The 24,290-nt window shown below is 36.5% G+C and overlaps 1 protein-coding gene across 1 annotated transcript in view; it reads right to left on the reverse strand.

Moving 5' to 3' along the window:
• The window catches only part of FBXL17 (F-box and leucine rich repeat protein 17), a 574,296-nt gene that overhangs the window by 316,428 nt on the left and 233,578 nt on the right, over positions 1 to 24,290 (reverse strand). The window lies entirely within an intron of this gene.

Consider the following 24,290-nt stretch of genomic DNA (forward strand, 5'->3'; position numbering starts at 1 on the left):
CCAGATAGAAAGACAGGGCTGCAATAAGGAATATAAGCAAAAATACTGATAAATATAGGGGAATCTAAATAAACATCAATTCTCTATAACAATTATAATTTCAGATGGGGAAAGGAGCGGTAATTTTGACCAAAGAGTACATAATGATTACGTTTATATTTTGGTAAGAATGCATATTAAAATAGTAAGAATTGGGAACAGATGTGGCTCAGGCAGTGGAGCACCCACCTCCCACATAGAAGGTCCCAAGTTTGTTCCCGATGCTTCCGGAAAAAACAAAAACAAAACAAGTAACCAGCAAAACAAATGAGGGCATCAGCTCAGGGAGGCTGACGGGGCTCAGTGGCCATGAGAGGCACTGGGTGTTCAATCCCAGGCCCCTAAAGAAACAAACAAACAAAAAGTGAGGATAGACATTAAAAGAACAGAACAAACAGAGGATAAACAAATGTTGTGAATCTAAAAGATGGTAAAAGAGGAGATATGAGAAAAGGCCAGAAGAGTGAAATAAGTGAAAATCACATAATGACTTGGTTGAAATAAATACAATATATTAGAAGTCACAAATGTAAATGGATTAAACTATCCAGCTAAAATTAAACTATTGAAAAGAAAGTTGATGTGTTGTATTAATATCAGAAACAGATACTTGAAGACAAAAAAAAGCATTAGTAGAGAAAAATTGAGTCACTACATAAAATGTTCTCTTCAACAAAAAATACAGAAACTCTAAACTTATAAGAACCTGATAACATAACCCAAAAGTCAACAAAGCAAAAACTTATATACAGCAGTAGATGAGAAACATAACTGCCATCTTTACAAATGTGACTGTCTGTATAGAAAACCCCCCAAAATCTAAAGATACTTTAGAGAGCATAACAAAGCAGCTGGGTAAAAAAAAAATTAATTATTAATTAATCAGGTCCACTGTATTTCCAAATACCAGTTCCTTTAGAAAAAATAATTTTAAAAAGTTACCATTTACAATAGCAACAACATGCCTAGGAATGATTAACAAAATATGCATTAGCACTTTATGAGGCAAATTACAAAATATTATTGGAAGATATAAAAGACATAAATAAATAGGAAAACATGCTATCTTATCCAAGAAATGCAAATTAAAACCACAATGAGATTTCTTGTTATACTCACTAGTTTGAACAATAACAAAGAAGCTGGTCAGTGTCCTAAGTGTTGTGAAAATGTGGGACAAAGGAACTCTCACCTACGGTTAGTGTAAATTTATACTACCACCTTGGAAAACAGTTTGGCATTTCAGTGGAGAATGAACCATGGAGAATCTTAAAATTCAGTGTTTCCACTCCTAGGTATTTGCTGTTGGGAAACTTTTACACACGTGCCTGGGTAATGGGTATAAGAATATTCATAGCAGTCTTGCTCATAATAGGCAAAATCTGGAAAAAACTGCAAATATACTACAACAATAAAATAAATAAAGAGTTTCATATATTCATTCAATAAAATCCTAGACAACATTGAACCCCAACTACATACAACAAGATGATGGATCTCAAAAAAAATTTTTGAGAGAAAGAAAGAAGTCATGGAGGAATACAAACAGTATGATCCCATCTATAAAAAGAAACAAAAACAGGCAAAAAAAATTTTTTATTTAGGATTACATGATAAGAGCTATGATAAAATGTTCCAGACTAAGAATGTGGTGAGGTGGACTCTGGAAAGTTGAATATTCACAGCCAAAGATTACAGATTAAAAGCACTATGCTAATCACAGGGAGGTCTCAACGGGTAGAACAGGTCAAGTGCTTTCATCCCATACACTAGCATATGTAATTCTGATGCCTGTCACAAGGTGGCGGTTGGTGCTATAGGTTCTGGAGAAAATAAGGAATGCTGAACTATAAAAATAAGTGACAGCAATAAATTAATATTATCATCTACTAAGTGCGAACCACATGTCAGTCATTGTGCTATGACATTATGACTCTTTGTGATTTATGACCAAAGCAGGGGCTTTCTCACTTGACTGAGGATAAAACCAAGACTCCATCAATTTGACAAGATTACACAGCACATGGCAACTGATTGGCTTCCAATTGCATGACTTTAAAACCTGTTCTCTTCTCACCACTGTTTTGTGGTGAATCTGTAGATGGCTGATATTTATAGACATATCATGTCTATATATTCAACAAACTATGAATTCCCTGTGGGTGGGTGGGCTATATATCTGATTTGTCTCACCTGTATCCTTTAAAGTAAATATTCATTTAAAAGAATTTCCTTATGTAACATTAATTCCCTAGCCTTATCACACACACAGTTTCATGTAAACCTTCCAACAAATTCTGGTAAGGAGGTATGTAAAAGGCATATTGATATAAGGGACTATAGATGGTCCAAGCTCAAAGTCAACCATGTCACCACAATGCCCATCTGATCTGTGACTTCTGGCAAGTCACTTAAAAATCTACATACTATAGGCTTTTACGGATGAAAAGGAGCCTTTAATTGGCCAATAACTAAATAACAGATTAAACATGAATTATCTTTACATATAAAATTAAGAGAAACTGTTATATGAAGAATGTCTTAGCTATAAATTTTTTCCTTCAAAGACTGTTTTGACATGGTGCCTCAGTTTCTCATTACCTTGATGTCTCACCCCTAAGTAGACCTTACCTTTAAACTTCCTCAGCCTTCACTTTGAAATGTGTTAACATGCACTAACCATGAAAGAGCTGGGCTCTAATTCTGGCTTCATTTATTGCCTTTTATACATGAGTCTCTTTGGACAATCCATGATAGTGACTGCAGCCTGGCAATCCAAATCCTCTCCTGATATTTTATGCACCCTATGCTGTACTTCAACCCTCTTATCACAGCCACATTTTTCTGTTTGCACTTTCAGGAAGTCACATTCATTTCTTCTAAATTGGACTAAATCCCAATAATTTATCCATTCATTTACAATGAAAGGAGGAAATTAGCGCTAACTTTAAGATCCTCCAAGTGTTTTCTTACATACCTTGTAGCTAATGATTTTTAAAATATCCCAATTTACATTGATTATTCTTCTGCTTCTATCTAAATCTAACATGTAAAAGAGAAAAAATAGTTGGGAGAGAACTCTTGGGAGATTTCCCCTGATCTTGTAACTTTTAATCTGTCTGTGGTTAGGGACTTGATGTTTGTTCATTTTTAGCTTTATATTTTGAGAATTTTCAAACATACAGAAAAGGAGAAAGCGTGGTTTGTACGCCCATGTACCTTTCCACCTTTCACCCAGATTTATCAACTGTTAACATTTCACCATATTTGCTTTATTGCTCATTCTCAACATACATTATTTTCCTTCACAGAACTATTTGAAAACAAGTTGCAAATGTTGTAATGTTTTAGCCCTAAATACTTCAGCACATACCTACAAAGACCTCGGACATTCTCCAACTAAATCACGATATCAATATCACATATAAGAAATGTAACTGATACAATCATTTTTCTCATATATAGTCTTATCTCTACTTTCCCCAGTTATGTACTTTCTAGGTTTTTCTCAATTCAGGGTCCAATGAAGGAGCAGGCATTGAATTTATTTGTCATGTTCCTTTAACTTCAGCTCTTGTCTTTTATAACACCGACCATTTTTTTAAGAGTCCAAATAGTTGTAGAGTTTCCCTTAATTTTGATTTGTCTGACTGCTTCCTTGTAATTAAATTCAGATTAATCATTTTTGGCAAGTGGGAGTTTCTTTATTTCCCACAGAATTGCATCAGAAGGCACAAAATGTCCAATTTTTCCATTATTGATACTGCCACTTGATCACTTGATTAAGGTAATGTCTGCTAATTTCTCCATTGTTAAGGTATCTTTTGCCCTGCCAAATTCATAATCTGCAGTATAATATTTTGAGACTATGAGACTATCTTTTCCCCAACAACTTTTCACCCAATGGTTCTAGCATCATTGATGAACCTGACCTTTGTTTGCTTGTGGGCCCCTAATTCCCTACGGTTGCTCTATTAACCCATTTATCTTCAAAATGCTTGCTTAAGTAATATATCATAAGGTTCTTTTGAGAGGCCTGTAGTTTTAGCAAGGTAGTATGCTAAAGTCCTTAGTGTAAAGAGTCTTCGTTTGTTTCTAAACCTTTTGAACTTTCTTTGAAGAAGAGTTCCAAACACAGTATTTTACATAATAGCTGTCTCACTGCTACTGCAGGAGAAACTCCATTCTCATTGCTTGCCTTACATTTCTTTAAAAAGAAAGCCATCCAAACTCAAGCAGAACTAAACTAAGCCCATCAAATTTAAGCCCACCTGTCTCACTGGTTAATAACGAAAATTCTCTTTTCTTCACAAAATTACAGGACAATCTGTCAATCAAACTCTCAGTTTGTCTCTTAAAGACTTGCACCAGGTTGCCTGTCACATCTCCGGCACTCTGTATTTGCTGTGGATCTTCCTTTATCAGCGCTAATGAAGCAAGTTACATAGGAAGGGGGGATAAGGTTTCTATCAAAATCTTAATTCCCAAATCAGAAGTCAAGAGGCCAATCTAAGAAGAGCATAGCCATCTGTAGACACTGAGAAGAAACTTTGCTAAGACAGATAATTACTATAGTGGAACTTTTTGAGAAAGTAACTGTGACCTAGGCTCAAATATTACCATAAAAATCAAAATTGATCTTTTTATTATGCAAAATGGAAAAAGACAATTTAAATAAGGGCACCTATCTTTCCACTTACATTGTTTTCATCTTCGAAAAACCTAGCAGGCTTTTAATTTTAAAATAAGTGATCTAGGGATGAGCAATATGCATTAATGCCCCAAATAGTTAAAACAATATGCTACAATGACATTCTTTACTCTCAGGAACTTTGATCAAAGGTAAAAATAATGTTCTTGTTAAGCAATACAGCCTTCCACACAAAGCCTGAGTGGTCAGCAGAAATCACGGCAAGCAATGTGTTCAGGTAACTATGATATAAAAAACATAACCAAATGCTCAAATAAAATGTATTTCCCCAAAAGATTTAACCAGGAGCACAAAACTTAAGGGAGCACCAAAAATACACAGTTTAATCAAGACAATTCATAGTTTAATGCAACATTTTTTAAAAGGCAGAAATGCAAAAATCCATGATGAATAAAACAGTAAAATTTTAAACAAGACAGGCCCCGTTGTTGTTTTTATGACCTTGCCCTTACTATGCAACATGAAAGGCTGTACCTGATCTTCCTCTGGCTCCCAGCCAATGGGAATGTGGAGTTGAAGGCCAAGAGGGTTTGTGAAGATGACAGTAGAGTCCAAAAGACTGGGTAATGAGAAGCTTTATATGTAAGGGCACACTTTATTTTCCCCTCATGCACCAATATGGCTCAGCAGAGTAATGAATTTAAGAATTCATTCCTACAACTGGGTGAAGCACCAAAATGTTTAAAACTAAATGCTTCTACTCCAGGAGCTTTCAGTCTCATAGGAATGAGAGACAGTTTTACAAACAAATTAAAGTGAAATATAATGATAGATAAAAGTAAAAACAAAAACAAAAACCTGGAATTCAGGGAGCATAAGAGTTTTTTCTGTCAGGAGGAATGAGAATAGGAAAGGACCTCTGGAAGTGGTGTATGGTTGCCAAATTTAGGAAATAAAAATTCAAACACTAAGATATACTAAATACTCATTTATCTGAAGTTCAAATTGAACTGAGCATTCTGCATTTTTAGGATCTGGCAATCCTAAAGTACTAACATATACCCTGAATCTTGAAATATGGATCTAAATATGAAAGTCCCATCTGATTATTTTGAAACTAATTTTCAACAAAGAGAAAGCATTATGACAATTACAGTTGTGGTATCAACTAACTAGACAAAACTGGACAAGTTACTTCTGTGAACGTCTGTTTCCACTCTATATATTAACACTGGCCCTATATACCTTGCAAAGTTGGTAGGCTCAATAAACATTTGTGAAAATGACTTACAAGGTATAAATATTGATATAATAAGAATTTAAGGCATACTATAGTTTTACCATGGGAGCAAGTCTCTATAATACTGATCTACTAGGTGAAAAAACCACAGTTCACAGTATAGCACTTGGGTCAGGGATCATGACAACTGTGACTAAAATTTATGAAATTTCATTGAAAAATATCAATGTAGGATCAGCTTGCCTTCTTTAACACAGAACTGAACTCAAAGTCATGATTGTCCTCTGATCAAGGATCCAATTCATGAGAATATGAATGACCACTATTGCTGTTTCAACACCTAATTGTTTATTTTCCCTTACTTAAGTTATAAACATATTGTTATAAAAATACTTGATATCAATAAGTTTTTATCTGTTTTTATAAAAACAAGTTTTAGGAATCATTTATGATTCTATCCAAAATAGATTTTCTCTTAAATATGCTTCTATTTTTTTATATCAGTACCCCCCCAAAAAAAGATAACAGCAGCAATAAAACTCCCACTCTAATCTGAAGTTTCAAGAATAATAATTTGATTTTAAAGCAGATATGTCAATTTTTTCCATAGCAAAGAGACACCAAAAAAAATAAATAAAAGTAGTGGGGACCAATATAATCAGCCATATGAAGGACTAAGTTAACAATCTTTTAAAGTTAAATAACATAACTTTATTTTAATCACTCTTGGAATGAACTATATTACTCAAAAAAACCCAGGAGTTTCAATGAATCTATTTCAAATAATGAATCAAACACAAGAGTTATAGTTGTTAGATATGCAAATATCAACTATGATAATATTCATCATCCATATTCAGTTTTTCAGATCATGTACTCCTATGTATGGATGGATCCACTGAAAAAAGTGGAAAAAAGAGTAAGCCAAGGATAATATAAAATGCAAGATGAGGAAAGTTTGTCTTCAAATGAAGAAATGAAGGGTGAAAGGTTTCTTTCCAAAAGACATTCCATTCCAAATAATTCATTTTGTTGTGTAACATATAAATATCAAAATACATTCTGTCAACAAAAATTTTAAAATTATAAATTGCTACTAAAGTATATTTTATGTAGATCTAGTTAGGAAAATATACTAAGGTATGTTCTTTATAAGAAAGTTCATTTTTTTAGAGATGTGACAAAATCCAATGCATCCCTTTTTTATTTGTCAAGGTCATATTTTCTGTGTTCTACGAACTGAGTCCTAGGAGCAGTCTATGAAAACTCAATAACCAGTGAGTTCAACTTCAATTTTTCTTTAAAAAAATACTAAAAACTGAAATCTGTAGATGAATACATAGGCAAAATAAACTCATTTAATGACACTATTTGAGAAGACCCATATTCTAATATAGCTACTTATGGAAGAGAAAAGATAAAAGAATAAAACTACTAAAGCCAATAATTTATACTTGAGAGGAATCAAACCAAAAATGTAGCTCAGTTTAGCTTTTTTGAGATACCAAGGACCAGGTAATGAACCTGGGACCTTGTATGTGGGATATGCTGCTGAGCCACATTGGCTTCCCTAAGTTAGTTTTTTTGTTTGTTTTGCTTGTTGTTTGTTTTTGTTTTTTTCAGGAAGCACCAGAACTGAGCCCAGGACCTCCAATATGGGAGGTGGGCACTCAACCATTTGAGCCATATCCTCTCCCCTCAGTTTAGCTTTTTATTTTTTAAATTTTTTAAAGATTTATTTTTATTTTCATTTATTTATTTCCCCCCTCCCTTCCCCTGCCCCACTGCTTGTGCTCACTGTCTGCCCTCTGTGTCCATTTGCCGCACAGTCTTCTTTGTATGTTTGTCTTCTCTTCTCATCTTCTCTTTAGGAGGCACTGGGAACTGATCCTGGGACCTTCTGACATGGGAGAGGCATTCAATTGCTTGAGCCACCCTAGCTCCCTGGTCTGTTGTGTCTCTCACTATCTCTCCTCAATGTCTTTTTTTGTTGTTGTGTCATCTTGCTCCATCAGCTTGCCATGTACACCAGCTCATTTTCGCCAGGAGGCCCTGGGAACCAAACCTGGGACCCTCCAAGAGGTAGATGGGAGCCCAATCGCCTGAGCCATATCTGCTTCCTAGTTTAGCTTTTTAAATATTCAATGTTAAGTAAGATGAATGCCCCAGTTAATTTTCTGGCCCACCCTAATTTCCATTAATACTTGTTGCCATTTTGTTTCACTTAATATCTTTGCAGGAAAGGGAAAGGGGGGAAAAAAAGAAAGTAAAGGAAAAGAAAAGAAAAGAGGGGGAAATTACAGGAAAAGCAAAAGGAGTTAAAGAATTATGCTTTAAGCACTGTAGCTTGCCTCAAGTTCAAAAAAAAAATCAGTTATATAAAGGAAATAAAAGGCAAAAATCACTATTTTCAGATGATACGCCTGGAGAAATAATGAAAAAACTATTAGAAATTATGGGTTCAGAAAGATAGCCAATTATAAAATTAACATACAAAAGCATATTTCAAATTTATAAAAAGTATATTCTCATGTGTCCACAACAAACAAAAAACACTGGAAAAGATATCATTCATAATAAAAACAAAATTATTGAATACATAAAATTAAATTTAACAAGAATATATAAAACCTCTACTAATAGAACTACAAACCTTAAAAACAAAGGGGCATAAATCTTATGTTAAAGATTCAAGTCTCCATGGATAAAACTGTAACCTGTAAAGCGAAAACAACCAACATCTAATGTTCATGTTCTAACATTCTAATGTTCAGACTAACTTCTAATTTATTTAGACATTAGTAACTAAACCAAAAATAATAATTAAAAAAAACTATCCAATCATACAAAATGGAGAACTGGTGTTATCAAAAACCAAAAACATAAGAAATGCCACAACTGGAAAACATTCTATGAAATACCTAATCAGTAATCCTCAAATCTATGAAGGTCATAAAAATACAAAAAGACTAAGAAACTGTCACAGACCAAAGTAGATGGAGACTAAGGATGAGTGGACTACTATATGCAATGCTGTATTATGGATTGGATCTTGGAACATAAAAAGTACATTAATGGAAAAACTGATAAATCTAAACAAAGTCTGAAGTATGAGTAATTATAAAGAATCAGTACTGGCTTCTTAGTTTTGAAAATATACTACAGTAATTTAAAATGATAAGATGAGAAGAAAATGAAACTGGTAAGTTATAACCAGGAACTCACTGTATTATTTTTTTCAACTTTTCTATGAACCTAAAAATTATTCCAAAGGAAAAAGGTTATTTGAAAAAAGTAATATTTCATATAAGTGGAGAAAGAAAATAGTGTTTAAAATCTGGCTAACCTTTGGGAAATAATGGATCCCCAAGCCTTATAAATAGAAAAAATATAAAAAAATAAAATAGACGGACTTGGCCTAGTGGTTAGGGCGTCCGTCTACCACATGGGGGTCCGCGGTTCAAACCCTCGGCCTCCTTGACCAGTGTGGAGCTGGCCCATACGCAGTGCTGATGTGCGCAAGGAGTGCCCTGCTGTGCAGGGGTGTCCCTGCGTGGGGGAGCCCCACGCGCAGGGAGTGCGCCCTGTAAGGAGAGCTGCCCAGGAATGGCATGGCACACACGGAGAGCTGACACAGCAAGATGATGCAACAAAAAAAGAAACACAGATTCCCGTGCCGCTGACGACAACAGAAGCGGACAAACAAAAACACGCAGCAGGTGGACACAGAGAACGGAGAACTGGGGCAGGGGGAAGTGGAGAGAAATAAATAAATAAATCTTTAAAAAATATAAATAATTAAAATAAAAAAATAAAATATGAATCATGAAATTACTATGAAAACATATAGGTGATAGATATTTAAATAATTTAAGGGATAGAAATCTTTATTTTTAAGCATGACCCAAAGCCAGAAATAGTAATGTAAAAGATTAATGCACTTGTTAACATATAAATTAAATATTCCTAAATGGGGAATAAAAATAAAAAACAATGTAAACAAAAATTTTAAAAGAGGGTGGAGAGGAACAATATTTGACAAATCATAAACATATGCAGCATGTGGAGAATTCTTAAAAATTAGTTAAAAAAACAGAAACCTAATTTTAAAACAGTGAGGGTAACACATAAAGATAATTATTAAAAAAACAAAATCAAAAGCCCATGAACCACGTACACCCATATTTACTCTAGTAATCTAGTATGTGTGCATTGTTAATAATAAAATACTACTGCCAAAATACTGTATAAGAGTGAATAGAAGAACATTTGGGTACAACCTTTCTTGGGAAATAATAGGTAATATTTATGAAAACTTTAAATAAATATGACCTAGCACTTTCATTTTAGAAGGTGATCCTAAGAAAATAATTGAAAACATGCCAAGGATAATCACTGGAGAATTTTTTAACAGAAAAAAATACAGAATCAACCTAAATGTCCTTTGAGAACAAATTAGTTAAATGATTTATGATACATCCATATAATGGACTATTACATGGATATTACTGATGCAGCAAGTGGGAACCAACCAGACAGGGCTAGGGAGACTGGAGCAGAATGAGAAGAGCCAGGTACTGTTCCACCGTGACATATAGACAAAGGATTAAAGATCCTAAGGTCAATTCAAGCTAAAATTTGATTTCTACAGAGCCAGGATAAAAGCCTATGATTACATTGACAGTTGCAATATAGAGCATACAAAGCTCAGTGGTAAGGTTAAGGAAAAGAAGTATGAAATATTCATATTAGGGAGTTCAAGACAATGACATCAGGGAGCTAAAACAAGAAAAGAAAGCCTTGATAAGTTTCAACTCAGTTTTACATTTTCTCTTGGGTGTGGAAAGCTCTGGAAGAGCAAATGTCACTATGGGGAGTGACAAAGGCCCTAAAGTAGACTTTGAGCCTGACTGGAACAAGAAAAAGAAACCAGGTCCCTAGCAAGTGAGTGGTGGTATTTCAACTATTAATGCCATCTTTTAGACTTATAAAGGTATCAGAGAATAAAATAAACATCAAAATAACTGTAGTTGTTTAAAGCTGTATGTACCCCAGAAAAACATGTTCTCAAATCTATTTCTGTGGGTATAAAGGTATTATAAGTAGGATTTTTTTTATGTGGCTACTTCAGTTAAGGTGTGACTGCCTCATTTAGGATGGGTGTTAATCTTCTCACTGGAGCCCTTTATAAACAGAATGAATACAGAGAGCAAGAGACAGAGAGAGAGTATGTGTGCCACAGAAGCAAGAAGCTGAAAGCACAAAACCCAGAAGAGAAGGGAGAGAGCAGCAGACACTGTCATGTGCCTTGCCATGCGGCAGAGAAACCAAAGACTGCTAACAGCAGGTCTTCAGGAAGAAAGCATTGCCTCAATGATGCCTTGATTTGACATTTTCTTGTTCTCATACTGTAAGCTAATGAATTCCCATTGCTTTAAGCCAACCCATTGTATGGGGTCTGCTCTAAGAAGCCTAGGAAGCTAAAACAATGTCCTTCACCTAATATCACACAATTACTCTAAATAAATCTACTTTAGAATATCAAGTCCTAAGTATTTCCCTTACATATCTAAGTGAGAGAAACTAAACTTTCACCCCTTTCTTTTTCATTCAAAACAGTATGCTAAAACTACTACAGCAAAAGGAAGGATTAGGAAGACAAACTTCCAGGTTTGTCAAAATCTGATGCTACGTGCTATAAAATGGGATCTATCCTGCACAGTATACAGATACATTGAGAAAAGGTTAGCCAGATTCTTCATAAGGGGTACAAAAAGAAAAATGCTTCATTTTATATCATATTTTCTTAACTTGTACTAAATAAGTCCACAGTGTCTTTGTATGAGCTAAAATCCCTTAAATACTATATAAGGATATAAAAGCGAAAATAGAAATGATAAATCAACTTCAGCTCCAGGTTTATTTTCTCATTAGAATAGTAAATATTTATACATTTTCCCTATATAAAAAGAAATATGATTACTATAGGAATTTTAGTTAAGTAGTATATCCCTGTTAGCCACTGAAAAAGTTAGAAAATGTCTCAAAATTTGGTTTTTTAAAATTTAATTTTGTCAAATATTTAAAAACAAAAGGGTCAGCCAGTGATTTGGAGTGCCTATTTCTGCTCATTATGGTTTCCAGGTTTTACAAAACTCAGATGCTAAAATCCATGATGAGACACAATGAAAGGATGTACAATTAATATAACTTGCTTGCAATAATCTCTTCTCTGCGGCACTAAAGGCCTTTAATAGAGTGAATGTACTATAATTCAAGATTAGATTTATATATCCTAGAAAATGGGTTACACACTGATGAATAGCTTTAAATTGACATAATGGCTCTTAGTGATTATAAATGTAGCTTTTTCCTACTTTAATTGGCACTGACTAGACTGACCTTTTCTCTATAATTGTAAGTACAGTACAGCAATTAGACAAACCACTACTTACTTGTGATATAAAGAAAAGAGGAAGAAAGCTCTCAGTCACTAGCTTTGAGAATGTAAAACCCAATGTAGAGGAAAATTGGGTTCGCATTCTACTGGGAAAATCTGAGCTATCAAAGAAAAAAATAAGTTTTCATATATAATTCTCTATGCTTAGTTTAATATTCAAATATGGACAAAAATCCCAGAAGAAAGTCCTTTTCATATACTTGGAGGCAGCCCCCCTACTTGAAGAAACAAACAAATTCGAAAACAGGTTTGAACATCAAAATATGAATTAAGACATTATCTGGGACATTGGTGGAAGAGGACGGTGGGAAGAAGGTGCACTCCCCAAGATTAAAGATCTTAAAATAATAATGATAAAATCCCTACTGTGGTTCATGCAGGCATGCCTTCCTTGGGTCCACATAATTCAGTGAAAAGGTAAGAATCTTGAAAGGGACCTTGGGGGAAGTCACCTGCCAGTCTTCCCAGAGGACTGATGGATGAGGCTGTGAAGGGAGCCATTTTCCTTGCCTGAGTACAACCACCTTTTTCTCCACCCTGCTTCTGGACCTAAGTGGAAAAGTCATCCAGCCCCTAAACCTTTAAGTCTTGTGAGAGTTTGAACTTCTTTTGTGAGTCCCAAATAAGAAAAAGATTATGTTTTTGAACTATTCTCTTCCTGTGGGTTTGGGGACCTTTAGACTGGACTATGCCAGTGAGGCATGACACAGGTTGAGCTTCTGCCCTCTTGCTGGGCCTTATATAAACTGAGACACAGAGGAAGAAAAACACAGGAAATGAGGGCTATGCCATTTTGACCTGGCTATGTGAGAGAAAGGATTCCAGATTCGCCTACAGCAGTAGAAAGGCAGAGAAGCTCCAAAAGGCTGAGGGGTCCTGGAGTTTGGAATCAGCAGAACACAGAGGCACAGGAAGAGGCCCCAGAGGGGCTGGGCCCAAGTTGCAGCTCACCGCTGAGGAAATGACCCTGCCATATGCCTGATCACCACCTGGAAGGACTCCAGGATCACCAATAGCTGACTTTAGTGAAAAAGCATGTCTGATGATACCTTGATTTGGACATTTCATGGCCCATAACTGTAAGCTTTTATCCCAGTTAAAATTCCCATTATAAAAGTCAATCCATTTCTGGTAGTTTGCATCAGCAGCCCTGTGGTAAACTAAGACAGGCCTCCATACTCGGAAACACGAGTGGAGAGGTAGGAGAAAGGGATTTCTTTTTCCAAAGCCAAGTAACTGCCTGTCTGAGAGATGCTGGGGGGAGAAATATGGCTTGCTGAAAGAAAAACTAATGCAAACTCAACCAGTTGGTCAGTTCTTTTTTTTTTTTTTTTTTAAAGATTCATTTATTTATTTAATTTCCCCCCCTCCCCTGGTTGTCTGTTCTTGGTGTCTATTTGCTGCATCTTGTTTCTTTGTCCGCTTCTGTTGTCGTCAGCGGCACGGGAAGTGTGGGCGGCGCCATTCCTCGGCAGGCTGCTCTTTCATTTCACGCTGGGCGGCTTTTCCTCACGGGCGCACTCCTTGCGCGTGGGGCTCCCCCACGCGGGGGACACCCTTGCATGGCACTGCACTCTTTGCGTGCATCAGCACTGCACATGGCCAGTTCCACACGGGTCAAGGAGGCCCGGGGTTTGAACCGCGGACCTCCCATATGGTAGACGGACGCCCTAACCACTGGGCCAAAGTCCGTTTCCCATTGGTCAGTTCTTAACACAAGTGACTACCCATTATCATCCAAAAGCTGTACCACCAGCTGCAGTAGCTGGTACACAGTCATACCTCTGGGCGATGCTAAATCAACTTAGAACCAAGGATTATTACCTCATTAGGTTAGTAAAAGTTCACACATTTCCCCCATATATAAAAAGAAACATAACTGCAATAGGAATTTCTGTTAAATATTATATCGCTGTTAGTCACTGAGAAAAGGTTAGAAAATCTAAGTGAGAGCCAGGGAGTATCTTTCATTAGCTACAGTAATGAAATTTGGCATATAAAAGGCTGTTTTGGGAAATCAATGTATAAAGTGTGAAAATCCAGTTTATATAAAAGTACAAAATAATTAAAAACTGTCCACACAATGTAAATTGGAGACCACTAATATCCCCAATTATAGGAATAGAAAACAATATTTCAGAGTGTGTACTGTATTATCATCAGAGTCAAAAAGGGGTGATCAAAAATGATTAAAATGAAAAGTGACAAAAGTATTAAACAATTATCCAGCAATCTCTTGACTCTGTCAGAGTAAAGCATCCCTAATCTATATACTCTCTGAAGGCAGGGAACCCAAATATTCTTTTCACAGCCCTATCTAAAATGCCTGGTCATGGTAGGTTCTTATAAATATCTGCAGAAGGAAGGAAGGGAGGGAGGAAGAAAGAAAGGGAGGGAAATCATACTCAGTAATTTCCTCTCATTTATTCTTGGATCACATGAGCAACTACTTGACAAAATGCATATCAGACACAAAACACTAACATGGGAATAATGCTTATCTAAAGAAGAAGATGTGGATCAAGCAACAGGGCTCCCGCCTACCACACAGGAGGTCCCAGGTTTGGTTCCTGGTACCCCCTAAAGAAGACAGCGAGCTGGCACAACAAGATGATACAACAAGAGACACAAGAAGAAAAACATAATGAGAGACACAACAAAGCAGGGAACAGAAGTGATTCAAGCAATTAAACACCTCCCTCCCACATTAGAAGTTCCAGGTTCAGTTGCTGGTAGCTCCTAAAGAAAGAAGTGCAAACAATGATGGGGTGGAGAGAAATAAATAATAAAAATAAAATAAATCTTAAAAATAAATAAATAAATGAAGAGTTCACCTGGGATAAAAATTTTTAGTCTACCTGTATGACATTCAGCAAGTTACTGAATCTCTCCCTGCCTTGGTTCCCTCATTTGTAAAACAAGAATAGTAATACTATCTACCTCACATGATTGTTGGAGATTTAATAAATTAATATATGTAAAGCACTTAGAACTGTCACCAGCACAGAATTAGTGCTCTATAAGTGTGAGGGGCCACCACTGTTATTCTATAATAATATGAAAGGTGTTTTTTTGAAATCCTAGCCAGCAGCTGTCAGCATTACTAGCCCCTTGGACAGAGACTATATCTTATTCATCTATGTATTACCAGTAGTAAACATAGTGCCTGGCACATAACAATTTTTTTTAAATAAATACAAGTTGTATTGAATAAATAATATTGATATTACTGATATCTGATTCCCATCCAGATGAGAAAAAATTCATCTAGGCCCATTATAATTCAAAGCATGAATTTACTACATAATAAATTCAAATGTGACAAGCTTTTTCCTCTATCATTTGATAATACCTAATTAAAAGGCAGTTATAATGAAAGAACTTAAAATGTTTCATTTTTGCCATGGCTCATCAGAGTCAACCTCTATTCCTTTTTATCCTTGCTTACCACTTATTCATCATTTAAAAAGTAAACTGTCAATCTTTTCAATGTATTATTATGACACCAAAGACAAGGAAAGCAGATAAGAAGATTCACCTGACAGTCAAATATTGGAAAATAGGCTAAGATGTCAACAATGCAGGACATTAAAACATGTTTTAAAAAATCTGTACGGATGATATAAAGAACTATACATACATAACTCAAAATGTATTTAGCATCACAAGCACGCATATACAAAATCATGTTAGAACGCTAAGAAAGTATGGGTTTATTTTATTTACAAATTTAAAATATTCAACCTAACTACAATAATTCACCTTAAAATATTTCTCCCTTTTATTTCAGAAAAATAAGTTTCAATTGGTTACCTTGATGCAACATGCTGGATCATATAAAATATGGCAATAAAGTATTTTTCCAGATTTTCTCTCCTAACATTTGCAAGCAGTACATGATAGGCAATAGTGAGCTTTTCCTTGAAACCTGGAAATAAGGTTTTCCTCTGAATTAAGCTATAAAAGTAATCCAAAATAGAACAGATAAGCAAAATACCTTTAAGAGTCAGTAGAGCTTCCAGGTCAAAGCAAGAATTTGACATCATGTTATCATCAAAGCAATAGTCACAGAAAGAAGATATGAATCAGAAATAGGGTAACCATAAAATCTATTAACCAAACATGACAATAGGCCAGACACAACCAAGACAATGCTACACCAAAATATATGTCTATATGATTACCGTAAATCAGAAGAGAGGTTGATCATGTTACAAAGTAAAAAGATAAAAAGCATAGAGCAAACTTCGGTATTGCTTATCCAAGTAATATAAGGTGACTCTGTTTCATGAATAAACTACTCATGTGGTAATTAAAAATGTTTTAGTCCAAGCCTGTTCTTAGGCTGTAGTTCTGTGTCTTTATTTAATTTGATTATGTAACTTTTTATTTATTTATGCCTTACTCCTTCTGGTATATGCTAAGTCTTCTTCAGCACTGTGGTATCTAATATTTCTTTTCACAACCCACATTCTGGTATTGTGTACTATACACTGTAAAAGAAGTCGAATACTCACTGACTGATGATAACAGCAATTGTTATTAATATAGCTAACATTTATTAACTACTTACTATCTGCCAGAAACAGTTCTAAGTACATTACAGGCACAATCACACTTAAATCACACAAAAACTATATGAAGTAAATACTATTGCTTACTCAGATATGGACACAGGGAGGTTAAGTAATCTGCCCAATGACACACAGCTAGGAAGTGGCAAAGCCAGAATTCAAATCCAGATTGTCTGGCTCGAAAGACTCTGCTCTTAAATACTATGCATACTCTCTCTTAATAGAAAATACACTTGTGTCTGAAAACTTTATTCCAAGTTATTTTTCAGTTCTTTTTTTTTTTTTTAAAAGATTTATTTTTATTTATTTAATTCCCCCCTCCCCTGGTTGTCTGTTCTCTGTGTCTTTTTGCTGCGTCTTGTTTCTTTGTCCGCTTCTGTTGTCGTCAGCAGCACGGGAAGTGTGGGCGGCGCCATTCCTGGGCAGGCTGCACTTTCTTTCGTGCTGGGCGGCTCTCCTTACGGGCGCACTCCTTGCGCGTGGGGCTCCCTACACGTGTGTGGCAGGGCACTCCTTGCGCGCATCAGCACTGCGCATGCGCCAGCTCCACACGGGTCAAGGAGGCCCCAGGTTTGAACCGCCGACCTCCCATGTGGTAGGCAGACGCCCTAACCACTGGGCCAAAGTCTGTTTCCCTATTTTTCAGTTCTTAAACCTTAAATCATTTTTCAATTCTCAAAAATATTTGATGATTGCATCCAGAGTTGGCAAATGGAGAAATGGACACTTCTGTAGGGATATAGAAATACATACTGATAAAATAAGTCTAGATGGCAACTGAGCAAGATGTATATCCTTAGATGCGGAAATTCCATTTAAAAAGTTAATCATAAGCAGACAAATATAAAATTATACAAAGTTATAGGTAAAAGGATGTTCATCAAACAATTATGTATGGCAGTAAAAATTTGAATTAATTAGAATGCCTATCAACAAGAGATTGAGTAAATACACTGTGGTAAAATTCTACCATAAGTCCATTAGAAATGGTGATGCAAAGGGTATGGGGAAAGGCAGGAAAAGATGAGAGGTGGAGGCGTCTTCGGGACATGGAGCTGCCCTGGATGGTGCTTCAGAGGTAATCACCGGACATTGTAAATCCTCACAGGGCCCACTTGATGGAATAGAGGAGAGTATGGGCCATGATGTGAACCAATGTATATGAGGTGCAGAGGTGCCCAAAGATGTACTTACCAAATCCAATGGATGTGTCATGATGATGGGAACGAGTGTTGTTGGGGGGGGGAGAGGGGGGGTGGGGGGGTGGGGTTGAATGGGACCTCACATATATATTTTTAATGTAATATTATTACAAAGTCAATAAAAAATAAAAAAAAAAATAAAAAAAAAAAGAAATGGTGATGCAGACTTCTATTTAGTAAAATAAAAAGAAATCCATCATATATTGCTGAGTGATAGCCACAGATTACAAATATTATGGACAGTGCAATTCCATGAGGAGGGGAAAGATAATACACACACAAGCACATATATGAAATGACACTCACTGAAATATGAAGAGTAGTAATCTCTGGATAGTGGGATTTTATGTAGCCTTAATTTTCTTTTTGTAACTATTTACTAGTCCAAATATTTAAAAATTCAGAAAGATTACAATCCATTCTAAGAAAACAAGTGTTGGTGACAAATAAGTAACTAGAGAAGAAAGGCAAGGAAAAGCTCAGTAAAGCAGGACATAGCAGCCTAACAGTCAAGGGGAATCTATATTCAGGCTCCTCCTCCACCCCTAACTAGCTGAGTCTCAGTTTCAAAACTGCAAAATCTAAAGAAAAGTGTCAAGTGAGTTTTTGATGTTGCATTCTACTGTTATTCAGATATATCAATAATCAAATCTGGAGAGATGCCAATAAAAGTAGAATAAACATCATTAGCATTTTAATAAACCTGCAAGCCACAGGGCTGGAAAAACAGAGCAAGACAGAGCAAAGAGAAATCAACACCTGCCAGTGTCTTACCTCTGGCAGTTTGCCCTTTGGCAGTCCACTGTGTCCTCCCCACACCATTCCTGCAAAAATCACACTCCGGGGGACATTTCTCTATTTCAAAATCCCCCATAGACCTGTCCAAACTCTACAGTTAAGGGGATATATATATAAATTGAGGATAATCTGATTTTAAAAATACTTTAAGATCTTTCAGTTATAAAAAGTATTTTGAGTGTCAGATAGTCAGAGTATGACTTAGTATGTTAGATAAATGAATCCAAATAATAGATGAAGAAAAAGGGGTAAGAAAAGAAAAAAAGAAAAAAAAATTATATTCGATGGCTGATATGCCAGGAACTTGCAGGTCTAAGCCTTAATAAGATGTCCTTTGGAACTACTTTCAAACCAGAATTTATGATTCTTGGAATATATCAAACTAAAAATTACATACAAGCTCTCAGAGAAAATAATTTTCCTTAATTTTCAACCATTAGACCTTTTTCTCCATTGAAATAGAAATTAGAAATTAAAAGCCATGCTTCTTGCAAAGCAAGTATAGCTCAGCAGTTTGATTGCCTGGTTCCCACATATGAAGGGCCTGGGTTCAATCCTCACTGTCTCAGAAAAAAAAAAAAAATCTGAATGTAATTTAATTTCCTATTAGCCCATTGTATGTATGTGAGAGTGTATGTGTGTGTATGTGAATAATGTTAATATATTTTGAAAAGCAAAACTCACTTAAATTTGTATGAAAACTGCAAATGAAAACATTTTATCAGGATAAAGTAACTATATATTAAGGGATCTTATGGCAATTTAAGGAATCACATTTTTTAAAACTCTACTTATGAATCTGAATGACTTTGTCCATTTATCTGAAATGTTTATGAAGATAGCTAATAAATATGGAGTAAACTATAATTGTCTTAATTTCTTCATATAAATGTGAATATTTCTGTATTAGCATACAATAAGCAATAAATAACCTTCAAGATTCTACTAGTGTCTTTTAAAATCTTGATTTAAGACCTTCACTGTCAAGTTGCAGGAAACCACGAGTCTAGGAGGCTGATAAAGCCTCGATGACGGATGGTACCACCCGAGCCACCATTCTAATCATGAACTAATGATTCATGCTCAAGGTGCTTTTGAAACATGATTAAGGCTCCAAACATTTCACTAAGGTGGGTTCTCATCTCATAAAAGTGAAGTTAAATAAGTGTACCAAGATTATATAGTAAACAATTCAATAATACATTTGGAACAAAAAAATAACAACAACAAAGAAACCCAGTCTCCCAACTCCCACTGCTGCTCTTTTCACTAGTACTGCAGAGTTACCTTTCAGGGCAATTTATTTCATTGCTCTGAGTCTAACTGACCTTCTCTGGTGGCCACTGGCAAATGTTTGCCAAAATGTCACTGACCAAAAAACTCTTTACAATGCCATCTATTGTGAAATGAATATGTCAGGAATCAGATGAAAATGTCATAAGTGGCTATGAAAACAATAAAATAAAATATGCTACAGACTTAAGAAAGGGAAGAAGATCCAAATTAAAGAGGAAAAAATTACCTGAGAATATGTCATAAGTGACTATATCAACAAAAAAGTGAAAGAGACCACACCTTTAAGAAAAGGAACAAGACACAAATTAAAGAGGGAAAAAAATAGCTAAGAATAAAATGCTCTAATGGATCAGAAAGGAAAAGAAAGTCCCCTGTTACACAGGCTTATGGAAAAACATCTCTTTTAGAGAGCATCCTGCTGTTCCTGGGGAAGGGGAGTTGAGGAGATGAGGACAACATGTCTGAGCTCTGTGAGACTGCTCCAGATTTTTTTTCTTTTTTCTTTTAGATTTACTTTTTATTTATTTCTCTCCTCTTCCTCCCCCCACCCCCCAGTTGCCTGCTCTCTGTGTCCATTCGCTGTGTGTTCTTCTGTGTCTGCTTGTATTCCTGTCAGCGGCATCAGGAATCTGTATCTCTTTTTGTTGTGTCATCTTGCTGCATCAGCTTTCTGTGTGTGCGTCACCACTCCTGGGCAGGTTGCACTTTTTTTCGCGTGGGGTGGTTCTCCTTAAAAGGAGCGCTCCTTGCGTGTTGGGCTCCCCTACGCAGGGGACACCCCCGTATGGCACAGCACTCCTTGAGCACATTAGCACTGTGCATGGGCCAGCTTCACCACACGGGTCAGGAGGCCCTGATTTTGAACCTTGGACCTTCTAGGTGGTAGGCGGATGCTCTATCCATTGAACCAAATCCACTTCCCTGCTTCCCTGCTTCAGATTTTGAATCCCATAGTTGTTCGTTTACTTATTTGCATGTCAAAATGAGTGATGTGAAAGTGGTAACAGCAAGTTAAATAGAAAGTGCAGGGAAGTGTATGTGGCTCAAGTGATAGGGCTTCCACCTACCATATGGGAGGACCTAGTTTCAATCCCTGGGGCCTCGTGGTGAAAAAGAAGAAAAGAAAGCATGCCTGCATGGTAAACCAGTTTCCGTGTGGTGAGCCACAGCCTGTGCGAGTACCCATGTGGTGAGCCAGTGCCCACGCAAGTGAGTCATGCAGCAAGATAATGACGCAACAAAAGAGAGACTAGGGGAGAGTCAAAGTGAAGTGCAGCAGAAACCAGGACCTGAGTCGGCATAACTGACAGGAAACCTCTTCCCCATCAGAGGTCTCCAGGATCAAAACTCGGTAAATCCCAGAGGAGAGAAAATGAGAAGAGAAGATAACATAGACAGCAAAAACAGCAGGGTGGGAGGAGGAGAAGGGGGGAAAATAAATAAATGGAAAAAAAAAAAGAAAGTACACACAAATTTAACCCTTGCTGTCCTTAAAATAGAAAATGAAAATGAATCTGTTTTCAAAGTTGCTGGTTTTCCCACTTTGTAGTCTTGGGAAGTAAGTTTCACTTATACAAACATATTTAAACTCAAACAGCCAGCCCCACCGGATCAAGGTGGGGGAGTGAGATGATCCAGGGCCCTGTATTCCCAGAGATGCTTTAAATCACCAGCAATAACTAGTAGAATTCTCTTTCTTAAAGGTAAGGTAAAACACTTAAAGGGTTACAGTAACAGGGCAAGGGCCGATTCAAGAAAAGGTAACTTAAAAATGGTAGGAAGGGAAGCAGATGTGGCTCAAGTGATAAGGCTTCCACCTATCATATGGATGACCCGGGTTCGATCCCTGAGGCTTCCTGGTGAAAAAGAAGAGGACGTATTCCTGTGCAGTGAGCCTGCATGGTGAGCCAAGTGCCCCCACAGTGAGCCAAGGGCCCATATGTGAGCTGAGTGCCCATGCGGGTGCCCATGCGGTGAGCCAGTGCCCGCGTGGTAAGTCAGTGCCCATGTGGCGAACCAGTGCCTGTGTGACGAGCCAGTGCCTGCATGGCAAGCCAGGGCCCATGCAGCAAGTCGAGTGCCTGCATGGTGAGCTAGTGCCCACACAAGTGAGTCATGCAGCAAGATGGTGACGCAACAAAAGAGAGACAAGGGGACAGTCAAGGTGAAGCGTAGCAGAGACCAGAAACGGAGGTGGCACAATTGGCAGGGAAACTCTCCACATCAGTGTTCCCCCAGATCAAATCCCAGTGAATCCTAGAGGAGAAATATGAGAAGAGAAGACAAAAAGAGAAATAGATACAGAAGATCACACAGTGAATGGACATAAACAGCAGGGTGGGGGTGGGGGAAGGAAAGAAAAAAAAATGGTAGGAAAACCTCATGGCATCTCTTCCACATCCCAGCAGCAGCTTGGTGAGGAACCAGCCTGCAGTTTTCTGGTTCCAGCTCTGGAGGGAGCAGAGTAACCTCTGTGCACATAAAGTGCATGATGTTGGTGCCAATCTGTCTGTGGACAGCTGGAAGGACACCTGAAGCACCTGAGATTGTAAGGAAACACTTTTTAATGGGGGAATGAGGCCATTCCTATACAAATAAATAGGAGACTTTCTAGAGCCACCTGCACATGCCAGAATAGCTAAATTCTGCAGGAGAGTACTCATAAGCTGATAGGAAAGACTGGAAAGGTGTTTTCTTTTTTCTTTTCTCTCTTTCTCTCTCTCATTACTTCCTGGCACTCAAGGAATCTGTCTTCAAAACTAGTTGGATATAAGCTTGAGGAACAAATGCCTCAGAGTCTAAATTTCAGAGATAACACACTAAAATATTTTTTAAATGCCCAGGTTGCATCAAAAGATTACAAAACATACAAAGAAATTGGAAGTGATGTCCCATGCAAAGGAGTAGACTAAAGCATTAGAAACCATCAATGAGGAGGACCAGACCTGGGCCATACTAGACAAATACTTTAAAACCAACCCACCCAGTTGAATCATATTCTTCTTTTGAAATTTAAGAAAGAAAAAAAAAGATAATTTCATTGAGAAAATTACTTTCAAATTAAGAGTCAGGATATTTACTTAAAATGGACCTAGCTTGTAAATGTGGTATTGAAATAAATAACTACAGCTCATTCCTGATGATTGGAGTGTTTTTTTTAATATATTCTGGAATTTTCATCTGGATATAATTGACATATTTTAAATAACAGCTTTAATAGAAATTTCAAAATAATACTTGTGTAGTTTTTTGACGATGTGCCTTAGGATTAATGTTCTGAAGACTCACCATAGTCTAGGTTTAATCCTAGGCAGTTTGCTCCACCTATTTGCTTATAGAACACCATCCTCCCAACACCTTCAGCTAATATAAAAGCAATGCTAATGTAAGAGTTAATTAAATGTAGTTGGAGCATTGCTCTTCCCCATACATACTCCTCCCAAGACCATTAGTGAAGATTATCACAAATTCTAAATGCTTTACCAAGTGAAATGTACACATACGAAACCTATTTAGGGCACTGAAAGGTAGTAGTATACAACTACTAGTGACAAATTAGTAAAAATAAATCCAACCATTCAAATTAAACATTAAAAAATGCTATCAGTGGGGCAAGAAACACAAGTAAAATATATGTGCATACTATAAACAATAGGAGTGTAGCACTGTGACGATATTGAGACCTTGTTCCTTTTGAAACGGCTAAATTTTTCACAATAGGAGACAACTATCAAGTAGCAGCAAAGTCTGTGAGTGTCTAAATATCTGTCAGGGCCTGCCTGGTAATACTTTATACCTTTTTCCTTCTAACAAGCTTCCCTGTTACATCCTACTTAGAGATGGATGGCTGCCAAGAGCCATCACAAAAAAAGCTCCTCTATAGCATAATGATATCTCAGTACTGGAAATAAGCTTGAAAAAAGGAATCTTGCAAACAAAAAGACAGACATCTATATAAAGATAAAATTACTTAAGTTTTTAATTCTAATAAGACCAAAACAGCCAAAATATTAATTATATGGAAAGCAAT

Source organism: Dasypus novemcinctus, chromosome 2 (genome assembly GCF_030445035.2).
Source record: "Dasypus novemcinctus isolate mDasNov1 chromosome 2, mDasNov1.1.hap2, whole genome shotgun sequence".
Classification (NCBI taxonomy): domain Eukaryota; kingdom Metazoa; phylum Chordata; class Mammalia; order Cingulata; family Dasypodidae; genus Dasypus; species Dasypus novemcinctus.